The sequence below is a fragment of the Peromyscus maniculatus genome, chromosome 16, assembly GCF_049852395.1.
Source record: "Peromyscus maniculatus bairdii isolate BWxNUB_F1_BW_parent chromosome 16, HU_Pman_BW_mat_3.1, whole genome shotgun sequence".
NCBI lineage: Eukaryota > Metazoa > Chordata > Mammalia > Rodentia > Cricetidae > Peromyscus > Peromyscus maniculatus.
The window spans coordinates 49,764,202-49,787,020 of NC_134867.1; positions in this window are offsets into that span (position 1 = coordinate 49,764,202).

A 22,819-nucleotide genomic window follows, 5' to 3' on the forward strand; every position below is an offset into this window, starting at 1 on the left:
GATCTCTTCAAGGGGTGGATAAAGAGATAACATGAAAGAAAAGGGGAAAAAAAGGAGGGAGGAGTTCAGGAGTCCCTAGGAATTATGTGCCTGGGAGAAAATGAATATTCCACCATGGGTCGTGAAGATAACAGAGGAAAAGCGTAGATCAAGTTTTTTCAGTGGGATTAGGAAGGAACCTAGTACTCAGCACTATTTTCATTGGAGGCAGCCATGCCTCCATTGCAGCCTTGGACCTTGAAGACTAAGCAGGAGCCACTAGATTCCTCGTGGGTAACACTGGAGTGGCCACACATGCCTGGGAGATGGGAGCACACTATATGACAAGGGAGAGCTGTTGTTGCTCATTTTCTAACAGTGTTGTTCAGAGAGAGCTGTCATAAGTTCACCTGTTTAAAGTCCATAAACCAAGGCTTTCAGTGTATTTGATAGATGTACAACCAAACTAATTTTAGAACAGCCTCAAAACACCCAGAGGAAAAACACTGCCCATTCCTGCTAAAGCCTGTCAATGCTAGGTAACCAAGGACTGGCTTTTCTCTCTGAGTTTGCTTATTCTAGACATATCATATAAGTGAGGTCATACTCTATGTGATTTTTATGAGACTTCTTTCACTTAGCATGTTTTTCAAGTGCACCCATGTTGTGACATAGGCCAGTACTTCCCCTTTTCCATCATCAAATAATACTCAGTTTCAGGGATATGCCACATCTTCCTCATCCAGTCATAATTTGATACATACTTGTATTATTTCAGCCTTTAGCTACTGAAGCCCTTCCCTTAAAGTAAATGTACCATAAATACGTATGTTTATTTCTGAATTTTCACTTATTTCACTGATTTCTATGTCTTACATAGTATCTATGTAGTTTTAGACAAAAGAAAGAAGTAAAAGGTATCAACATTGGAAAAGAAGGAAAATTATATGCATTTGTGAAAGTCATGAATATATTAAATACAAAACCCTGAATATTCCACCCAAACAAAACTAAGAAATAATAAGTGAACTCAATAAAGTTGATGACCCAAAATGACTTTACAAAAATCTGTTGATATTTATTTATAGTAAGAGCAACCTAATGCAAAAGAATTAATAAAGCTGTATTATTAATAATAGACTCAAAAGAATAAAATACTAACAAAAAACTTAACCAAAGAAATTAAATATCTATATATTGAAAGCTTCAAAATGCTGATGAAAGATACAAATAGAAAGATACTTTGTATTTATGGTCTTGGAGAACTGATGTGGATAGCATGTCCATATTATTCAAAATTATCCACATATTCATCATAATCTTTTTCTAAACATTAATGGCATTTTCATGGAAACAGAAAAAATAACCATAAAACTCAGATGGAACCATGGAAGGTCCAAATTTCCTAAGCAATCTTAACAAAGAATAACAATACTAGAAGAACGATACTTCTTTATTTCAAGTTACGTTATAGAACTATAGATATCAAAATGTTTTGGTAATGGCATTAAAAGTAGACAGACCAATGGGAAATAATAGAAAGCCCAGAGATAAATCCCACATGTGTGGTTGACTGATCTTCCAGTCATCAAGACTATGTAACATGATATGATCAACTCTTCAATGAATAGTATTAGGACTAGGTTTCCAGATGCAAAAGGATGAAATTAGATCATCCTCTTAATCCATAAACAAAAATTAACTTGAAATTAAAGACTTAAACATAAGGCTGAGTGGAAATATTATTCCACTTTTTAAATTTTACTATTCACAATACCACATTGGTCAGATTTACAGAAAATAGGATGGCGCTTACCAGGGCTGGGATGTGAGAGAGATGAAATGTCTATCACCGAGAATGAACATTCAACTCTACGGTGAAAACATTCCTGGAGATCTAACATGCAGCCTAGTGACTTTAGTTACTAAGAAAGCAGTACATACTCAAGGTTGTGAAGAGTTGAGAGAAGATGTATTCTCATTAAAAAAGAGATGATAATGATATAAAATGACGGATACGTTCATTATCAGCCATCACTTTGTATTTACTTACATCAAATGATCTTACACTACACCTTAGATATATATAAATTTTATTAATCATAGTTCAGTAAGGCTTGGGAAAAGATCATTTACATGAGGGTTTATCAAGCCAAGCAGCATACAAGCATATCTCAGTGTTAATTCATTCTTTAAAATGTTGTCCGTTGGGTGGATTTATAAAAAATTAGGAAGATGAATGTGAATGAGTATAATCAAAATATATTATATGCCTCTGTGGAATTCTCTGAGAATTAATAAAAATATTGTATTTAATATTAAGATGTCATCTATTAGCTATCCATTTTTTGTTGTTGTTGTTGTTATTGTTGTTGTTTTTTCAAGACAGGGTTTCTCTGTAGCTTTGAAGCCTGTCCTGGAACTCACTCTATAGACTAGGCTGGCCTCGTACTCACAGAGATCCACCTGGCTCTGCCTCCCAAGTGCTGGGATTAAAGGCATGCGCCACCACTACCCGGTCTTAGCTATCCATTTTCATGCTGAAAAATGTGTGAAATACATTTTTTGTGACTTGGATAAAAGTTATCACTTCTTCTTGCTTCATTGAAAGGTCCCCTAGAACCTCAAAATTCTTTTCTAGTCTATAGTCACCTAGACAGAAACTTAAATTAAGTCTCAAGTCACCCTCCATAAAAGCCCTACATGGAACTTCTGAAGGGACAAATAACTCTGTGTTCCTATGGATCTTGAAGCTATGACAGCCTTGATGGGGAATCCCACTCCACTTAGAGTTAGATATACAGAATTTAATTAGGTATGTTTAGAGCATTCTTAAGGTTGTCAGTCTTATTTTTCCTTTGTCCCCATGATTTTTACCCTCATAATCCAGCACCAAATCCAGTGACCTCCTAGGAAGTAATTCAAGATAGTCTAAATGTGGAGTGCCATCTAATGATATATTTTATCTTGCCTGTTTTATGTTTATCTGTGTTTTGGTCAAAATGTTCATGGTACCATTACAGATTTCAAACGGGCTTTCCAACTTGAAGATTTTTGTCATTATACATCAATCCCGTAGTCCATCTCTGTCCACATGTATTTTGTTTCTTCACTAAGGTCACTTAACCTTTGGGCTTGAAAAGGGTAAATCAAATTACAAGAATAAGATACCTAAGAATATATTTAGTGAAGTTTTTTAACTTTTATACTTAAGGCTACAATTTTCTAGATGAAAATGAAGAAATTTCTCCAGTATAGAGGGAAAAAAATTCCATAGACAGAGACTGGAATACTCAATATTTTGACATGTAAGTTCTCCACAAATGGATGGATATATTCAAAACCCTAATAGGTTGTTGGAAAATGATAAGATAATTATAAATAATAAAGAGTGCTTAAGTGTGTTGTGGTGAAGGGTGTTGCTTAAGCAACTCAGATTCTGCATCTCAACTGTTGTTACTACCATTTTCTGTCTGTTTGTGTGACCTCTAGCTAATGCCCATCCAGTGCTCACTGACATCACTAGGTACTGACACTGGCTTTTTGTGCAATTTTGTGTGTCCTAGGTTTATAAATATGCTAATTTTCTGCAAATGGGGATGTTATAATCTCTCTCAAATGTGCTACTGGGCCATAATCTACTAACCAAAAGAGAACATTGCATTAAAACTTGACCTTCTTTGAAATATTGTTTTCATTTCTAAAGAGTTTAACAGCAGTAGCCTACTTCATATAATATCTAACTATATCAGATGAAATACTGCAATCTACTTTATGTAGTCCTTGGCACAAAATAATCATTCAATGCGTTTGAGTTATCTAAAGGGGAAGAATGGGAAGCATAAACATGAATGGAAGTTGGACAGACGCATTGCCTTTGTAGCTCATACAGCATTGGCCATTATGTCAAACAGGACCAGCTCCTAGACCTCAGATATAGAAAATGTCTCCTAACAATGACATCATAAAATTTGCAGGCAAATGGATGGAAAGAGAAAATACCATCCTGAGTGAAGTAACCCAGACTCAGAAAGACAAACATGGTATGTACTCACTCATAAGCAGACACTAGATGTAAAGCAAAGGATAAACAGACTACAACCCACAGCTCCAGAGAAGCTAGCTAACAAGAACGACCCTATGAGGGATGCATAGATTGCCCTGGGAAGGGGAAGTAGATGAGATCTCCGTGGGCAAACTGGGAATGGGGGGCAGGGAAATAGAGGGAAGGGAATGAGAACATGAGGGAGCAGGATGATTGAGCTGGGGGAGGGATGGAGTGAGAGAGCAATAAAAGAGATACTTTGATAGAGGGAGAGATTATGGGGTTAGGGAGAAACCAGGTGCTAGGAAAATTCTCAGGAACCCACAAGGATGACCCCAGATTAGGCTACTAGCAATAGTGGAGAGGGTGCCTGAACTGGCCTACCCCAGTAACCAGATTGGTAAATACCCTAACTGTCATCATAGAGCCTTCATCCAGTAACTGATGGAAGCAGACACAGAGATCCACTGCCAACCACAAGGCTGAGCTCTGGGAGTCCAGTTGAAGAGAGGGAAGAGGGATTATATGAGCAAGGGGGATCAAGATTTTGATAGGGAAATCTACAGAGACAACTGAAGCAGGCTCATAGGAACTCATGAACTTTACACCAACAATTGTGGAACCTGCACAGGACCAGTCTAGGCCTTTTGCATACGGGAGACAGTTGTGTAACTTGGTCTGTTTGAGAGGCCCCTGGCAGTGGGATCAGGATCATGAGCTAGCTTTCTAGAGCCCATTACCTAGGGTGGGATGCCTTGCTCAGCCTCGATGCAGGGGGAGCCTTGGTCCTGCCTCAACTGAATGTACTAGGCTTTGCTGACTCTCCATGGGAGCCCTTACCCTTTTTCCAGGAGGAGGGATGGGAGGGGGATCTGTGGTTCATATATAGAATGAGTGGAAAAAAATCTTAAATAAAAAAGGGAAAGAAAATGCCTTCTATGCAAATACAAAGAAAAATGATGACTTTAGAGAAACATAAGCTTAGCCTGTGGCATTATGTTTGAGATTCTAGCAGGCAAGGATTTCTGTGGCCAATAATAACAAGAGATTTGTGGTCAGACTGGTAATAGCACATATAGAAAGCTATTGTCTCTGTGCCTAATGATAGGCTGATTGCATGGAATGGAAATAGACTGCCATTTGAGATGAAAAGCTAGACTATATATGAGATGGGAGAAGTAAAGGCAAAGAGAGATGTGTAAAGATGAAGATGATTGAAAGACATACTGGAAAGTGCCCCCAGTTGTCTCTTCCAAGCCAAACTTCATCCCTTGGGTGACCTGAATACAAAGATGGCAAACTTAACTTGAACCACTGTGTATGCCAGGCCCAGGGCTGAAGGAGTTGGAGATGGCCCTGCCAGTCAGCACTATAGTGAGTTCAGATCAACATCCATGGGGGTGAGCTACAAACTACATTTGTAAGCTCCTTCTCTGATATTTCCCTGTATCTGCCCAATCTTGCTCATTTTTTTCCAGTGGCCAAATCTAACTTAGACTCATACAAGGAAAAGAACAGTGGAGAATGCATTTCAGCCTGGCTGAACTGGCATAAGCAAAATCATCACAGATGCAAAGGGACGCCTTTTCAATACTTTTTAATAAGACCATTTCTCAACCCCTGTGTAAAATTTAATGTCTCATTTTTATCATTGATCAATCAATCTTGTGACAAATATGTAAGCATAAATGCCTGGTAAGAGTTTGAGATATTAAAAACTGTCATATATTGATAAATAAATGCATAAAAGAGAAGTTCAAAATATAGATGTCTTTCATCTTTCAATCTATGAGCAGGAAATGTGTTCTCATTTATTTAAATCTTTAATTTCTTCCAACAACATCTTCTAGCTGTCAGGATCTGCTGTGCCCTTCTTTGTTGAGTTCATTTCTGGTAATTCTTCCATGCTATTGAAGATAAAAATAGCTTCCTTAATTCCATTTCCTGATTGTTTATTATATGCTATAGGAGTATAATTCATCTTCATATATTGAGCTTGTACCTTATAATGTTGCTGAACTCATCTTTGAGTTCTAATAGTTTTTTAAGTGAATTCTTTGGGATGTTCCCCCCTCAAAATGTCAACTGCCATTAAAGAATGTATTGAAATACACAAAAAGCTAAGTAGAAGAACTTGTTACAGGAATAAATTAAATCTTTGAATCTCTGCAAGAAACAAAAGCCATGATGTTCTCTGCTAGAACAACCCACAGTGAACATCAAAAAGAAAGAAAGAAAAAACTGCAATCAAAAGCTCATTTTGGGAGACAAATCCAGAAACAAATTCTGACAAGCTAAAATAGTGTAGTTCTTGCTGACAGATATTAACGTTGGGTCTTCATATGCTACTAACAACAAAAATGTAGGCAATCACAAGCCTAGGCATGGCCCTGCAGTGAGTAACCCCTCTGTTCCTGGTTCCTCAGCTATAAAATGGGGAGGGTTTGATCTCAGAGATCTGCTTCTAGAACTGAAGCACAACAGGGAGAGGAAGTGATGGAAAAGAAAGAAAGGAATGAAGATAACTCATGGAGAAAGCATCCCAGATGAATATGAAGAGCGAAAAAGCAGAGCAATGACCACAAGAGACCCACGAGGGAAACTTTCCAGTGTTGATTCCGCTCAGAGGTTGTTAAAGCAGAGACAAGGCTAACCTGGTGGAGCCCAGGAGCTGAGTGAAGGGCATGTTGAGTTGCAAATGCTTCTGGAAAATACAAGTAAAGGTCTTGAGTGACAGGTGAATAATAATATTTAAGGATTTAATGGCTATGTACAAATTACAGGAGACATGTCACCATGCACATAGAGGTCAAAGAGCATCTTTTCAGGAGTCACTTTTCTCCAGCTATCCAGGGATTGAATTCAGGTCATCAGGTTTGGCAGTGAGCAACCTTATCTACTAAGTCAACTTGCTGACCAAGAAGTTAAAGACCTCTTCTGTTTTGGATGGTTGGTTTTGTTTTGTTTTTTATAGTGTTGGGAATTGAATGGGGGACCTCAGACACCCTAGAAAAGGCTCTATCAGTGAACTACATCCCCAGTAGGAGAGGGAAAGTTTTAAGCCTAGATTGTTGAAAGAATGATAATAAAAAGTAGCCATTCAGTGGGACATTTGATTCTGACAGATGGTGAGATTAATTTAGATAGCATTGTTTCAGTAGTGTTATTGACCTTGGTTAGTACTTTGGTATTCTTTGGTGGTGGTGGTAGCTCTGTTTCATCAATTTGTTAATTTTGTTTGAGACAAGATCTCACTGTATAGACCAGGCTAGTCTTTCGTAATCTTCCTGCCTCTGCCTCCTAGCACTGCCATCATGGGATGGATGTTCCATCTTTGTTACAACTTGACTGGGGTTTACATCGCTTTGTAACCACACTACTGGCCATGTCTATGAGCTTTCAGAAAGATTTAACTAAAATAGGAAGACCCATCCTGAGTGTGGGTGATACGATTCCTTGGACTAGGGTCCCAGACTAGATGAAAAAGACAAAGTAGGCAGAGCGCCAGCATTCACCTCACTCTGCTTCCTTACTGTGGATGCAGTGTGACCAGCCACCTTTCATTTCTATCACCATGGCCCTCTCCTCCATGAAGGACTGTATCCTCTGGAACCATAAGCCAACAAGAATCCTCCCTTCCTTCCTTAAGTTGCTACCTGTTGGGTATTTTGGTCACAGCAATGAGAAAAGTAATGAATAGAGCAGGAGTGTCCACAGTGCCTGGCTTAGGTATGTGCCCTTCAGGATGAATGTGATGGAGAACTGGAAGAAGCGTCCCTGACTGGGATAACTACTAAGGCATGGCAACCAGTGCAAGAACAGATGCTAAGGTGGAGTTTTCAATATAAAGAGTGTGATGAGACAGTTGGTAATCTACGACTGAGCCTTCAGGAATAGGATGGGCAATAGTTCTTTGCACTGCTCTTACAGTTTTCCTGTAACTTTGAAATTGTCCAAATATAAAAAGCAGGACACAGATAGTCATCCCTTTCAAATATTAAAGTTAGTATCAATGAGATATCTTAAGATGTATGATGCCGGGGTCCAGACTCAACCTGTCAAAGTGTTCTTGGAGGGAGGAGGGAAGAATTGAGAAATAATAACAAAAAATATAGACGTAGACAGAGAGAAAGACAGAGATGCGGGATAGCTTTGGTAGGGCTGGGGTCAATACCCAGTTGCCCTAACTTTATTCATGATGGACTTTTTTAATACATTAGCAAGGAGAGGGGTAAAAAAATATCCCCCTTTCAAGGTGGAGGTATAAAGTATCAACAAGTATAGACCCTTACAAACACCTAGTAACCATGCCTTTGGCCAAATCATCCTATTATGCAGCCCTGCTGAGTAAAAACGAGCTTAGACTTTCTGACCTTGAGTGAGGCCTTACTAGGGAGCCTCTGTGGGCCCCCACAGTATGAGATATGCAAAGTGTGCCTATCACAAAATGCTACCATTCACAACTTTAGCCTACTAGCTCTACCTTGATGTTTTTGTCCTGAAGCTATGTAAACAAAATGAGACTGCACATTTCATAATTGCAATATTTGAAACTACCTGAACATCCAGCTGCAAAGAAATGATTAAACAAACACTGGTCTGCTCACTTAGTGAACTCATTCCATTGATGTGACAAGCACGGTGGCTGGATAGTGACGTGTGAGCATCTTTTGCTTACAGCTAGAAAAATAACTAGAATCTAAGATATCGTGATCATCATATTAAATTGTGGCTATGAAACACACAAAAATAATATGGAAATTTGAAAGGCAATCATTCTCATAACATTTCTCCTTTTCGTGTGTTTTTCTTTTTCTATCTGTTTCTCTTTTCTCTTTTTTTTTTTTTTTTGTTTTTTGTTTTGTTGTTGTTTGTTTGGTTGGTTGGTTGGTTGGTTGGTTGGTTTTTGTTTTTTTTTGTTTTGTTTTGTTTTGTTTTTTGAGGCAGGGTTTCTCTGTATAGCCAGGCTGGCCTTGAACTCAGAGATCCATCTGCCTCTGCCTTTCCACAAACTCAAGGCTGGTAATTTATTTGTATTTAAGGATTTCTGCCATAGAGTTGTGAACACACTGGCCAGAACTTTTGAGCAGTCCAATAGGGGGAATTGCATGGGCCAATAGAGAGCTGTGGGGTGTCCCCACAATAAGGAATGTGGTGAGCAGAATTGGTGAAACACTGACTGGGAAAAAGGGTTGAAGAGTGTGTGTTCGCTGTGGGTGTGGAAATAGGCTGGGAGGAAGGGGGCCTGGGTAAAAGACTGGCCTATTTGTTAAGTATGTCCCACCCTTGAGTAAGGACAAGTTGGGTTTTGCAGTTCAAACCATGGTACAAATTACTCTTTACTCCATTCCTGTGGTCCACGTTGTAATGAAGTTGAGAAACGACAGGAAAGGGATTTCAAAGCAGGAGAGATGGCTCAGTTGGTAAAGTACTTGCTGTGGAAGCGTGAGGACCTGAGTTCAATTCCCAGAACACACATGGAAAAGCCAGGACACGCGGAGTGCACCTATCATCCCAGAGCTGTGGGGGGTAGACAAGTGGATCTGTGGAGCTTACCGTTCAGCCGGCATGGCTTTCTCTGTGAGTTCCAGGTCAATCATTTTTGTGGTGATATTTTATTTGTATGTTAATAAATAAAGTTTGCCTGGAGATCAGAGGTCATATAGCGAGCCATAAACAGAAGTCAGGCGGTGGTAGCCCATGCCCTTAATCTGATTACATGGCAAGCAGAGTCTCTGTGTGGTCAAGGACACAGCCAAGCATGGTGACACATGCCTTTAATCCCAGTACCAACCATAGAAACTTGGAGGTCTGTATAGACAGGCAGTGTCGAGGAAGTGATGTGGCTGGGCTTAGAGCCAATGAGAAGGCAGAACAGGAAGACAATAAAAGCGCAGGTTAGACAGGAAGAATCTCTTTCTTTCTCTCTCTCTCTCTCTCTCTCTCTCTCTCTCTCTCTCTCTCTCTCTCTCTCTTTCTCTTTCTCTCTCTCAACTACTGTGTTGAGGCTAGTCGTGGCTATTTGCTATTTCTCTGATCTCTTTGGCTACCTTCCCCTGTATTTGGGTCTGTGTTTCTTATTTAATAAGACTGTTTAGAAATTTGTCTACAAATAACACTGTCTCAAGGTATTTGGCACCTGAGTAAGAACCAAGGCTGAGGTTGTTATCTGACCTGAATACACATGTGCACTCATGTGTATGGGCACACACACCAGCCTGCCCACATGTGCACCTGTGCCTGAACATATGCATACATTCACATGTACACATCTACACCAAAAAAAAAAAATTAAAGGGATTTAAGCCACAATAAATTATTGTGAACATCTTCTGATGACCTTGGTAGTAGAAACACTGCTGTCTTGCATCAGAGAAGGTTTTGGGTGGCCTTTATGGCAGCATTTTATCCTCAGAAAATGGCTCACTTCATAAGGTTTATAACCTTCCATAAAACTGCAGAACATTTTATTCTTTCTTCATTAAGCCACCTTTGGAATCATTTTGGTCCCTTTATGATCTCTTATTTAATCTGTTTTTTCATAGACTAAAGGCAGAAAAAAAAATTCCATCAGTGGTCAAGATAGTAATTAGTTAGTATAAGTCACGGCCTAATTGCTTGAAGCTGCATCTCCTGGCTAGTAATCCCCTCCATCTCCCTCCTTTGGTGACTTCTTTTTAAACATATCTTTACCTTGTTAAACAATGGCAAAAAGAGAATGGCCAACCTGTGCATTTTTCCAGTTGCAACAGCTGCTAAAGATTGTATTCTTTCCAACCAAAGCCTTGTGCCCGTGGCATGAAAAGACATTCATCAAACACTAAGGAAAGCCGGAATTCATAAAACATCAAAAGAGTTTTATCTCCTATATTGGAAACTCCCATTTGCATAAGATCTACCACCAAATCTCTTGGACAGGAATTGAATCACAAGGAAAGGGCCATCCGGAAGGAAACCCCATTCATGCCCAAGCTTCCAACCACACACGGGTTTTTTTTTTTTTTTTTTTTTTTAAAGAAGAAAACACCAGCTCTACTTATTCCTAGAGGATTTTTTTTAATCTTTTAATTAATGGCAGCCCTCGGGGCACTGAGCAATTGTTAATTAAAACAAGAAGGAAAGTGGAGGAAGTAGGCAAAAATGCTAAGATGAACACATTTCCTTTTCTCTGCAGGAGAATAACATTACCAAGCCAGCATTAATAAATATGAATACTTTTGAGGGAAAGTATATGAAAATGTTAAAGGAAATTCTAACCCAGCTTGGCACACACTGGCAGGTGCATAAATTAATCGGGGCTCCTCTAGAATTATAAACCCCAGGGTGTCACCTTTTTGTGTAATTGAGTGGTGGTGGGCCCCTCGCCACCACGCCAGGATGGAGCGCATCTGTCTCTACACAAGCTGAGTCTGTCAGAGGGTTCTGCCTGATCAAAGGTCTTCTAAGGATAGCATTCACTTTTATTCTAGCACTGGGCGGGCCTTCAAACTGGCAGCCGCCATCATTATGAGACAATTCTTAAATACTTCCAGTTAGAAGCTATGTTCGCCGGCCCTTCCATTCACCAGTCTTTCCCTTTTCAACCATCAAATTTTTACTTTAAAAAAAAAATATTATTATTAGGGGTTTTTTTTAGGTTCACCTCCTGTGCTTTCTTAATCCAGGCAGGTTATTAGTGATGATATCACCGATTCTTCACTCTTACTCTCCCCTGTACCCCATGGGAAGAAATGTGAAGAAAGCTTTTTATCCTTTTTCTATACTCAGAAATCTACCTAACAAGCAGGGCTTTAGATAAAAGAAGCAAACCAAATGGGGGCCTGGGGGGAATAATAAAATCTATTTAGCACTTTATTTGGAAGGTGACCAAAGCCAGAGCCCTATAAGGAGGGGTGTGTGTGTGTGTGTGTGTGTGTGTGTGTGTGTGTGTGTGTGTGTGTGTGTGTGTGTTTGGCATAAATTAAGCCATTCTTTGAAATTAGGACAATCTAGGTTAGCTTTTCCCAATTTTTCTGTCTCCCATTTTACATAATCATATAGACTTCTTATCAAAATTCTGTTTCCCAACTAGCACTGCCACCTTTGGGAGCTGGGATTCTCCCCTGTTGCTCTTACGTTCACATACCTTTGATGTTCTGTGTAAGAGGACATGGGGTCAGCTCATGGGGATCAGTGTCTCGTTTACCAAATTTCTCAGATGCCAACTAAGATCAGTAGCTAGGAGACAACTTTGAATTTCGTTTTGCTGTTTGGAGTCGGAATTTATTCTTTGCCACAGATAAGGTCTGGGCCCCCTATTGCTCTGTCTAAAATAGCAAGCATTAGGCTAGGCGATTGGGAAGCTATCTTCTGTGGAGAAAAAAGAAAAAGGAAAAAAAAATCCCTTCTCACAATACCCAGTCAAACACAGACTCCAAAGTAGAAAATAATAATAATAATAATAATAATAATAATAATAATATATTTTCTCTCTTCCTTTCTGAAATGATGTCTGTTGAAAACTCCTAGCCCCCTGGTTCTCTCAAAAAGCTGCATCCCTTGCTCATGCGGATGCAGGAGGTTCATTGAGGAAGCACAAAGAAAGCCAGCCTGACTCAAGACTTACCTTCTTTTGTTCTCTTTACTCTGGTAAGGCTAATTGGAGTAATTACATGTTACTTTAAAGGGGGGGGGGGTGATTCCAGGACAGCCAGGGCTACATAGAGAAACCCTTTCTCCAAAAATAAAAACAAAAAAGAAAAAAGAAAAAAGGGAGGGGGTAGAAATGAAAGAAAACTGTTTGTTGTGTTTTTCAATGGGGCTCTACTCGAGAATTACTGTGGGTGCCCATTAAAAATGCATTTAAGGGGCTGGTCTCCATGTCTCCTGTGCTTGGGCCCTGCATCTCCTGTCCCATCTCGTTCTCATGCGTTTCCTTCATTCTGAGGTTTTGGGGTACATCATTTATTCTATCTGGTGGCTAGGTCTCTAATTTGACCCACGCAACCTGTAATCCTCATAATTCCTGAATTTTGGTTGATGCTAAAGTCTGATCGCTTACAAGATTGACTGACTCCTGACTGTTTACAGGTTAAAACTGAAGCTCCTCCCTAACCCTTCGTGATCTGGCCACCACGCTTTCTTTCATTTTCCTTTGAAGCCTTTCTACATTCTTCCAACAACCATGTGGGACAGTTTTTCACTTTTTGCATATCTGTTCTCAAGATTCCCCTCTGCATCTTTACCCTAACAGCCATCACCCCATCTCACCACGGCCCCGGTCCTTTTGGGGAAATCCTACTCGTCTCTCAGAACCCGCTTCGCACTGTCCACTATGGTTTAAATGTGACATCTCTGAAGTCCAAGTGTTGCCATGTGACAGACAGTATTAAGAGATGGGACCGAGCTGGGCAGCAGGGGAACACGCCAGTACTCACGAGGCAGAGCCAGGCAGAGCTCTGTGAGTTCGAGGCCAGCCTGGTCTACAGAGCAAGATCCGAGACAGACACCAAAGCTACACAGAGAAACTCTTTCTCAAAAACAGAGAGAGAGAGAGAGAGAGAGAGAGAGAGAGAGAGAGAGAGAGAGAGAGAGAGAGAGAGAGAGAGAGAGAGATGGGGCCTAACCCTGGGGATGTAACTTAGTTGGCCCAGGGCTTGCCTGCCTGAACCAAGTCCCACATTTCTGGACTTGATCCCCAACACTGTATAAACTAGACACTGAGGAACACACCTGCAGTCCCAGCTCTCAAGAAATAGAGGCAGGAAGTTCAGAAATCCACAGTCATACTTGGCCACATAGGGGTTTGAAGCCAGCCAAAACTATGTGACACCTTTCTCAAAACAAAGAGGAGGAGGAAGGAGGAGAGAGAGAGAGAAAGGGAGGAGGAGAGAGAGGGAGGAAAGGAGAGAGAGAAATTCAAATAATAAACAAAACTAACAAGTGAGATTTGAGGAGGTGCCCTTCTAAAGGGGGTACCTGTTCCTTCCTGTGGCTCCACCAGGCTGCCCGGGGCTCTTTTCTCCACCCACAGACATGTGCAGATTCTCACACAAACCTCGGTTGTATATGGCTGTGTGCTCATCTCTGTGTGCCAAGCCAGCTAGAGCACCAAGGGCCAGACAGGAAATCAAGTGTTGATTCTGAGATGTACAGCCAAAAGCTGTGTTAGCCCCAGAGGACGCAAGAGTTCACTGAAAGAAGAAGGAAAAATTTGGACCAAAGTCAATAATCAAATAAGGTTTTTCATTTAATGAAAGAACTTTACAAAGCTATTCATCGTGTCCACAGAAGAGCAAAGACAGATTTTAACTACAGCAAGACATATTCCAGTTGTCTGAAGGAACAGTGCCTTTAAATGCTGACATAGAAGACTAAGGAAAGACACTCGGGCAACGTTGAAAATGAGATAGGTACAGGCATGTCTGTCTGGGAGCTTGGGGAAAGCCGTACGATTTACATTCTGAGGCACTTCCATATATTGTGAGCAGTGTTGACTGATTATTAAATGTGCCCACATTTCTGATGATTCCTTTAGGATAATCTGGAAATGAATGAATTGATCAAAAGCCATGAACATTTTGATCTTCAGTATATTGCTGAATTGATTTTCTGAAAACTCATGCCAATATTTCCTCTTCTAATAGGCAGAAAGGATACTAATTGTTACTTGGCTTTTCAGCGTCTGAATTTGTTGAGGTGTTTATCTGCTCCTTAGCCATTCGTATTTCTTAGATTATGAAATGACTAGTTGTTTTGCATCTGTTTTTAACTGTTCCTCTCTTGAATCCTAGTATTTCTCTTCTAAAAAAGAAAAAAAAACCATTAAACCTTTGTTTCTTCTCTGACACATTCCCCTTGATTGCTAGATTTTTTAATGTTCTTTCTGTTGTTTTTGACATATGGGGAGATGTTGGCATTTTAAATACACCCCACCCACTGTTTCAGTATATACATATAAGGTGTTGCATTCATCTGTAATCTTAGTTCTGTCTTATAATCTCTTACATATCAGATAGGAAGGCAATGGGAGCCTTTAGGTTAGGCCTTGTTTTGTACTATTTTGTTTAAATTTAGTTAACTGGTTCTTTAGCCAATCCCCATAAGTAATGCTTGGCATTTTGATACACTCGTTTAGTCTCTCTGGTTCCCAAACCCCACTTTGGCATTGTTCCAGGTGGAGCTGTGTAGGTCAAGCAGAAGAAGTCAGGAAATGCCATGGCCATGTGGAAAGTGACATGGATCCTTATAACCACTGAGTGCTGGCACAAACTCATCTAGTCTCCTCTATCCCAGAGCTAGGGTACCTTAGAACAGTGTTTCTGTCACTCTGTGCCACTCTCCTGGAAATGGGGTTTCCAGCTTTGGCTGAGAGATCACCCCAACACACACACACACACACACACACACACACACACACACACACACACACACACACAGTGGGAGTTTGTGAGATACCAGCAGGTTCTTCCTTCAGTTTCAAAACACCACAATGTGCAAGTCCCAAACATCAACTTAGAAACCTGTGTCTGGCCAATGGTACCACCAGGTTTAACTTGATGGAGCCACCCTTGGAGTGGTGAAGTTCTACCCTGAGAGACTATGTCCTTCTAAGCATGAAGAGCTAGAACTTAGGAGGGCTCTTTCTTCCCTCTGTCTCAGGTCCTAATGCCCAGGACACACTTCTCATATTTCTTGTACTTGCTTTTGTCTTCCTGACACAACTTCTCTAGCTCTGTATTATGAACATGTAGTCAAATCATCTTTCTAGAAAGAGCTGCCTCAGATCCCTGGGTAGCATTGGCTCTTCTCAATGGTCTAGGGAATTGTAGGCCTCATAGGTTCCACCCACCTAATGTGCTCAGTTATAGCTGGCCATGTTACTTGAGCAATAAAAAAGTATCACTCTCCTGACATTTGTTGGTTTGTAGGGTTTTTGTTTGGTTGGTTGTTTTTGTTCGTTTCTTTTGATTTGATTTGATTTGATTTGATTTGATTTGATTTTCTGAATTAGGGTCTTACAATGGAGCTCAGGCTGAACACAGACTCATGGCAATCCTCCTGCTTCAGCCTCCAAGTAATGCTATTGCAGATATGTGCCACTATAACCAGCTTTGGTCATGATTTCAGACTTGCTGCAGTGAGCAGGTGACGGTTACACCCTGGGGAAGCTGGCTTGTGGCTGAGCCTGTGGAATACAAGGGTAGAAATGGAACATGAACTGTGGGAATTTGAATTTGGCTGTTTAATCTTGGCAAAATATTGTCCTAGATACATACATTTTTCAACTTATATGTGTCTTATTTGTGTTGTATAAGGGTTCTATGTGAGCTTGACTGTGTAGTGGGGATGGAATGTTTTTCACTCTCTAATGAATGAACAAATAGATGAGATTAAGATGTTGGTAGACTAAATAAAACAGACTGATCTTTCTAATGTAAATGGGCTTCATCCAGTCAGTTGAAGGATGATATAAAACAAAATGTCAACTTTTCCCTGAGAATCCTTCTTACTGAACTGCACTTGGATCAAAAGGGTGGGTCTCCAGTTGCATGTTCATTCTGCAGATACTGGGGCTTGCATGCCTCCATAGTCTTATGTGCCAATTCCATACAAATATATCTTCTGTTGGTTAAGTGTGTGTGTATGCATGTTCATGGTATGTGCATGGTGAGTAATATAAATGTTACCGTATTAACTACCCTTACGATGTTTCTATCCTTGGTATTGGTGCTATTACTCTCATAAATTCTGATCAAGATGCATTATGTTTATTCTTGGAAAGTTCTTTCCCTGTCAAACGTCAGTCAAATATTCATCCGTAGCTTCTTTTACTTTTTAAAGATTCTGCTCCTTTTTAAAAAGTCTTTGGTCCATATGGGATGTATTTGACCAAATGTTGTGAATTAAAAGTTTGAGTCATTTTATTTTTTAAACAAATAGTATTCTCATAACTTTTAATGTAACCTCTTAATTGGCTTGTACCCGCGTCAATTCTCCATACTCTTTTTTCTTCTTCCTTTCTGCTCCTAAATGTGGACATCCCATATGTTCCATGTTCTCACATTTCTCCCCAATCCCCCTTCCTGCAGCATTATGGGCACACTTTCCACAGCAGCTGTCTCTAGCAGCAAGGAATAAGCATATTGAAAAGTCTGGACTGTGTTCTAAGATACAGATTAGACGTTTTCTTCAGGCTCTTGCCCCAACCTTATAACCTAACACACCTAAACCATATATACCCTCACTAATTCTTCTTCCCCTTATGCTAGCAAGCATTAGTCTGCTTCTGCCCGTTGAATACTGATATCCTCCCGAAGCAAGTGAGGAGGCTTAAAAAGAACTTATAAAACTTACAAGGTTCTGGAAGCTTCTAAAAGCTAAAGAAGGCCTCTCTTATATATGCAATAAGAATTGCTAGTGAGGGGTGAGTGCCCTGTGCAAGTTGTACAGAAAGATCCAAGCATGCAGCTTTTCTGAGTCCTCACCCATGTGGGGGTGGGGGGTGGGGGAGCACTTTTCAGTAATGCTTTTGGGTTACCTATGCTCCTATGAGTAACCATAATAGACACACTATTTAGACTTGAACAGAACCATGATTATTGGAACCATGAGGAGTGCCCTATCTGAGGTACACACACCTTCATTTACATCTCCCAGAGAAATGTACACAAGAGCTCTGTCTTACCCACCCCCTTGTGCATGGAAATGATGTCTCCAGCCTGTCTCTTCTCACTTTCCTGCTGAGGGGAGCTTGGTACCACCTTTGGGTTGGGTTTTAAGCAGGGAACATCTGCATCTGTGACTTTTGGGCTCTTGTGTTCTCCTGTCCCTTGAAATCCATGGTCCTTAAAGGCCACTGGAAAATAGCTCCTTTCTAGACACTTGACTTTCTCATTTCAAATCAAAGCAGTCTCTCATTTACTTGTCTAAATTCTTATAGTACTTCATAGTTTTCCCATAGGACTTAAGTCACCTGACCTTGTGTGATAGAGATTTATAAATAACTTCTCGTTCTACATTTTATGCATCTCATTAGTAAAGCCTCCATGCTACTATGACAAAAGAGGGGTGATACTTTCTAATAAATCTGATATTCAGAAGTATGTAGGATATCTGTGACTGTTTGAGTGAAAACGACCCTCATAGGCTCATGGATTTGAATGTTTGGTTCCCAATTGGTGGGCTGTTTAGGAAAGATTAGGAGGTGTGGCTTTGTTGGAGGAGGTATGTCACTGGGGGTTGGCTTTGAGGTTTCAAAAGTCCAAACCAGGTCCACTCCCTCTCTGCCTCTCTGCCTCCTGCTTCTGGATCAGATGAAAGCTCTCAGCAACTGCTCTGGTACTATGCTTGCCTGCCATCATACTCCCGATGGACTCACCCTCTGAAACTGAAGCAAGACCCCAATGAAATGCTTTCTTTTATAAGTTGCCTGAGTCATGTTTCACAGCAGTACAACAGTAACTAAGACAATATACATATAGGTATACATATGCATATACATATACAACATACACATAAAGGGGGTGATTAAGTAAACTACTCTTACAAAATCAGAACTGCGGCTTATGAATTATGTCATAGAATTCAGAACTGGCCTTCAATGATGCCATGAATCCTCCCCATTATTTCCTCCTCCCCTGACTCTTCTCTTTATGCACCCAGTGAAGGACAGAATCCACACTGAAACCTTTTTTTTCTAATCTGAATTGCCAAGTTACCTAAGACATTAAAATTTTTCAACGTATATTTATTAAAAATAATGAATGGGGGAGGGATGGACAGATGGTCTTCTAAAATGAATGTGGATATATTGATAGAAGACTCACTTGTCAGTATTCTCCCTTCTCAGGGGTTTTTTCCTTGCTGACTTGGTACAGTCAGCTCCATCCTGTCCTGTAGTCACCTTCCATTAGACCACAGATCTGGTCAATCTAGACCACTTCTCCCATCTAAGTCACACACATTGTAATCAGATGTTAGTACCACTTATCCTAGGCTCCAAAGCATTGCTTGGAAGAAGTGACTGCATCTATTAAATAATAAGGATTATAGGCACTTGTTGATTGTATGGATAGCAAAACATATACAATACCTCCAATAATTCTTTATAATCAAAATTATATGTGGGCCAGAACCTACCCCACTGTGTGATAGATTGAGAATCATGCTGTCCAGTGAGTCAGTCATTGCTTTATGAGGACCACTGAGGACATTTACATTTCTAATCAACTTCAATATTAATTACGTGTGACCCAGAAAGAAAAAAAGTGAACTAAGGAATACTAACATCCATATGAACACCCCGTCTTTAGTTAAGGCAGTCAAATTCCTGCAAAATGATTACCCTCCACTACAGCTATAAATGGGCTGCTAATCAGAAAAGCCCCAGGACAAAGGTAAGTGGGATAAATTCCTATTTACTGAATTAATATTACTGGATCCCAGGGTACCTACCCTTCTCTTGGGGTGCTCTTCTGGCAGTCTGCTTTGGGATTTTTGTCTGGCTCTGTTCTGAGACCAGGGACTTGGGGCCTACATTAATTTTCAGTGCAATCTGTAGAGATTAGTCAGTTCTAGGAACTCTAATGTAGTAGTCGAAACCATTTTCAGGGGCAGAAATGCTCTCCTATCTGATCCATGCTCTTCAGTATGAATTCCACCTTCACATGCTATGCTAAGGACGAGCATGATTAATTCATTACCCAAGATTACAGCAGTATGCGGAAAGCTACCTGGAGGCGCTTCTTTTGGTGTGAAATATTAAAGATTCAACATTTATATCAGTGTGCCTAATTCATATTCCTGAGCCTGTGGGCTGAGAGAGGAACTTGGAAATATGCGGTCTTTTTTTTTTTTTTAAACCACCCGTTTGTTAAAATGTTTAAGAGGATTATGGCTGATTATCGCTTTAACTACCTCTTTGATAAGAACAAGGAAGACTCCATCCAGGAAGGCTGAAGCATGAGACAGAAAAGTCGGTGTGTCTCACTTCTTAGAAAAATGGTTAAGAGTGGGTTTTCACAGTCGTCTACACTGGGATGCCAGAATGATGATAGTAATTAAAAGCTTTCCTGGGAAAGAGAATAGTTAGTTCTGTAGGATTCTAATAACTAAAATATAGACTCTCATACTGAATAAATACGAGCATATTCTCTCTCCTCAGTCATTTGCTGAGCAAAGATGTGAAGTTTGATCATGTGACCAGTGATTTTCTATATATGTATCTTTATCTTGTGAGTGTGTGTGTGTGTGTGTGTGTGTGGTGTATATGCATGTTCATAGGTATTTGGATATGTGTATGTGGGAGTATATATATACATATGTGTGTGAGCACATGTGTAGAGGTCCAAGGTCGATGCTGAGAGTCTCTATCAATCACTCTCTACCTTTTTCACTGAGGCAAAGTCTCTCAATTGATCCCAGGAGCTAAGCAATTTGGCTAGTCTGCCTGGCCAACTTACCCCAGGATCTTCTTTCTCTCCTTCCAAGCATTGAAGGAACAGAGGCCCGGCTATACCCCCCTGACATTCACCCAGGCCCTGGGGATCTGGACTCATGGTTGCACAGCATGAACTTCAGCCATGGAGTTATCACGCCAGCCCTAGTGTGAATTTTGATGCCTGGCTTTGTTAGATGGTGCGTGAAGTTTAGCATCACTCTAAGTAAAATAACGATAGTATACTATGGGAACTTAACTTAGCTGGAAAAAGTTCACAGCTTTCAAATCCTATCCTTTGCACCAGTGTGTGCTAAAGAGGGCCCCAGGTGGGTTGCTGAGCTGACTTTTTGAGAAGCCATTGTGGTTGAGGGTCATGTCCTCGCTTGCTTTCTGTTGCCATGATAAACAACTCGGGGAGGGAAAAGTTTGCCTCATCTTATAGGTTATCCTCTATTGCTGATGGATGCCAAGGAAGGAGCTCAAACAGAAACCAGAGAGGAACACTTCTTACTGGCTTGTTCCCTGGGCTGGCTCAGCTAGCTGCCCCACAGGCCAATCTGATCAAGGCAATCCCCCAGTTGAGACTCCTTCAGCTGACTCTGGACTGTGTCGAGTTTAAATTAATTAATAATTGAATTAATAAAGTAAATAAAAACTAATAAAAATGAATAATATAATTAATTAATTTTATTAATAAGATTAAGTAGAAGAGGTTTCAGTGTCACTGTTTGGTGATCATGAAGTACTATAATGAAGTATGTGATCAGATAATATTTTCCCCTCCTTCTTAAAAATCATAAAAAAGGTCAGGCGGTGGTGACACATGCCTTTAATTCCAGCACTCAGGAGGCAGGGGCAGGTGGATCTCTGTGAGTTCGAGGCCAGCCTGGGCTACAGAGTGAGTTCCAGGAAAGGTGCAAAGCTACACAGAGAAACCCTATCTAGAAAAAATCATAAAATATACATAGGGAGGAACTAATAAAATGTATTTGCCAGTTTTAAGAATAATCTTAACAGCTATCTCTTTCTATGCCCATTCAAGAAATGTCAGTCCCTACCAGTATACACTTTTCCCAAGTTACCCACAAAGGTCTGTTAAAGCTGGATAAGATTTGAGAGTGACCCCCAAAGTTCATGTCCTGGTATTTTCATCCTCAGTATGGTGATACTGAGAAGGGTAGACCCATTAAGAGCCAGGGCCTATCTGAAGGCAATGAGGTCATGGAGGCGGGGCCCTTAGAAGGAGTTGATGCTGTCTCTTACAGTAGATGGGTTTCCTAAGAGAGGTTTAGAAGCCTGGCATGGTAGCCCATATCTGTCATCCCAGCACTTGGGAGATGGAATAAGAGTCTCAGAAGTTCAAGGCTAGCCTTCAAACAAAACAAACCTAATAAATGGTTTATAAATGGATTAGCGTGCTTATAAAGCAAGTTGAATAATCTCCTTTCAGTCTCCCTCACTTCTTATCTTGATGCCCATAGACAGGAAAAATGAATGATCATTTCCAAGACAGACCAGAATCACCCTTCCTCTACCATTTGATTCCATTCTCGCCCTCGCTAGATCAGCCGGTGCCCACTCCCAGGTGCAGCTGTTATCGTCTTTCTTAGTCCTGCAATTCAGACATTTATCTCTTCTAGACCCACACTCAGAGGCACACCGACTGTGGCGGCATATGCTCTGCCCAGCCACTTCACACATCACCCATCACAAATACCATGTGAACACTAGACAGCTCCTATCTAGAGCATGTGGAGAGTCATTAAAAATAACTACACACAGAGAGAATGTTGGTGTGAGCAAATGCAAAGAAACTAAGCTTCCCTGAAGGGAAATTTTCATCTCTAAATAAGAAAGATGGAACCTAAAATGCTCTTCCAACTTTTCTTGATAAAGGTAACTTTTGAAAAAGAAATGCACAGACACACAAGCAAACCCCAGGATACCGGTATACAGCATCTGTCAATGCTGATAGATCTTGCATCTAACTTGAAGTAGACAAGAATGTTATAGATCAGGGTAAGGGGAGTTTTATTTTGTTTTCAAATAGAAAGACCTACAATGTGTTTGGGTCATTGCCCAGACCCCATCAAAATCAGCCACTTTTGTAAGCTGGAAGCTAATTGCAACATAGGTAAAATGTATCCTGGTCCAGTGATTCTCAACCTTCCTAATGCTTGTGACCCTTTAATACAGTTCCTCATGTTGTGGTCACCCCCAACCATAAAATTATTTTTGCTGCTACTGTAATTTTGCTACAGTTATGAATTGTAATGTAAATATCTGTGCTCTCCAATGGTCTTATGTGACCCTTGTGAAAGGGTTGTTCGACCCTCACAGGGGTCATGACCCTCAGGTTGAGAAACGCTGTCCTG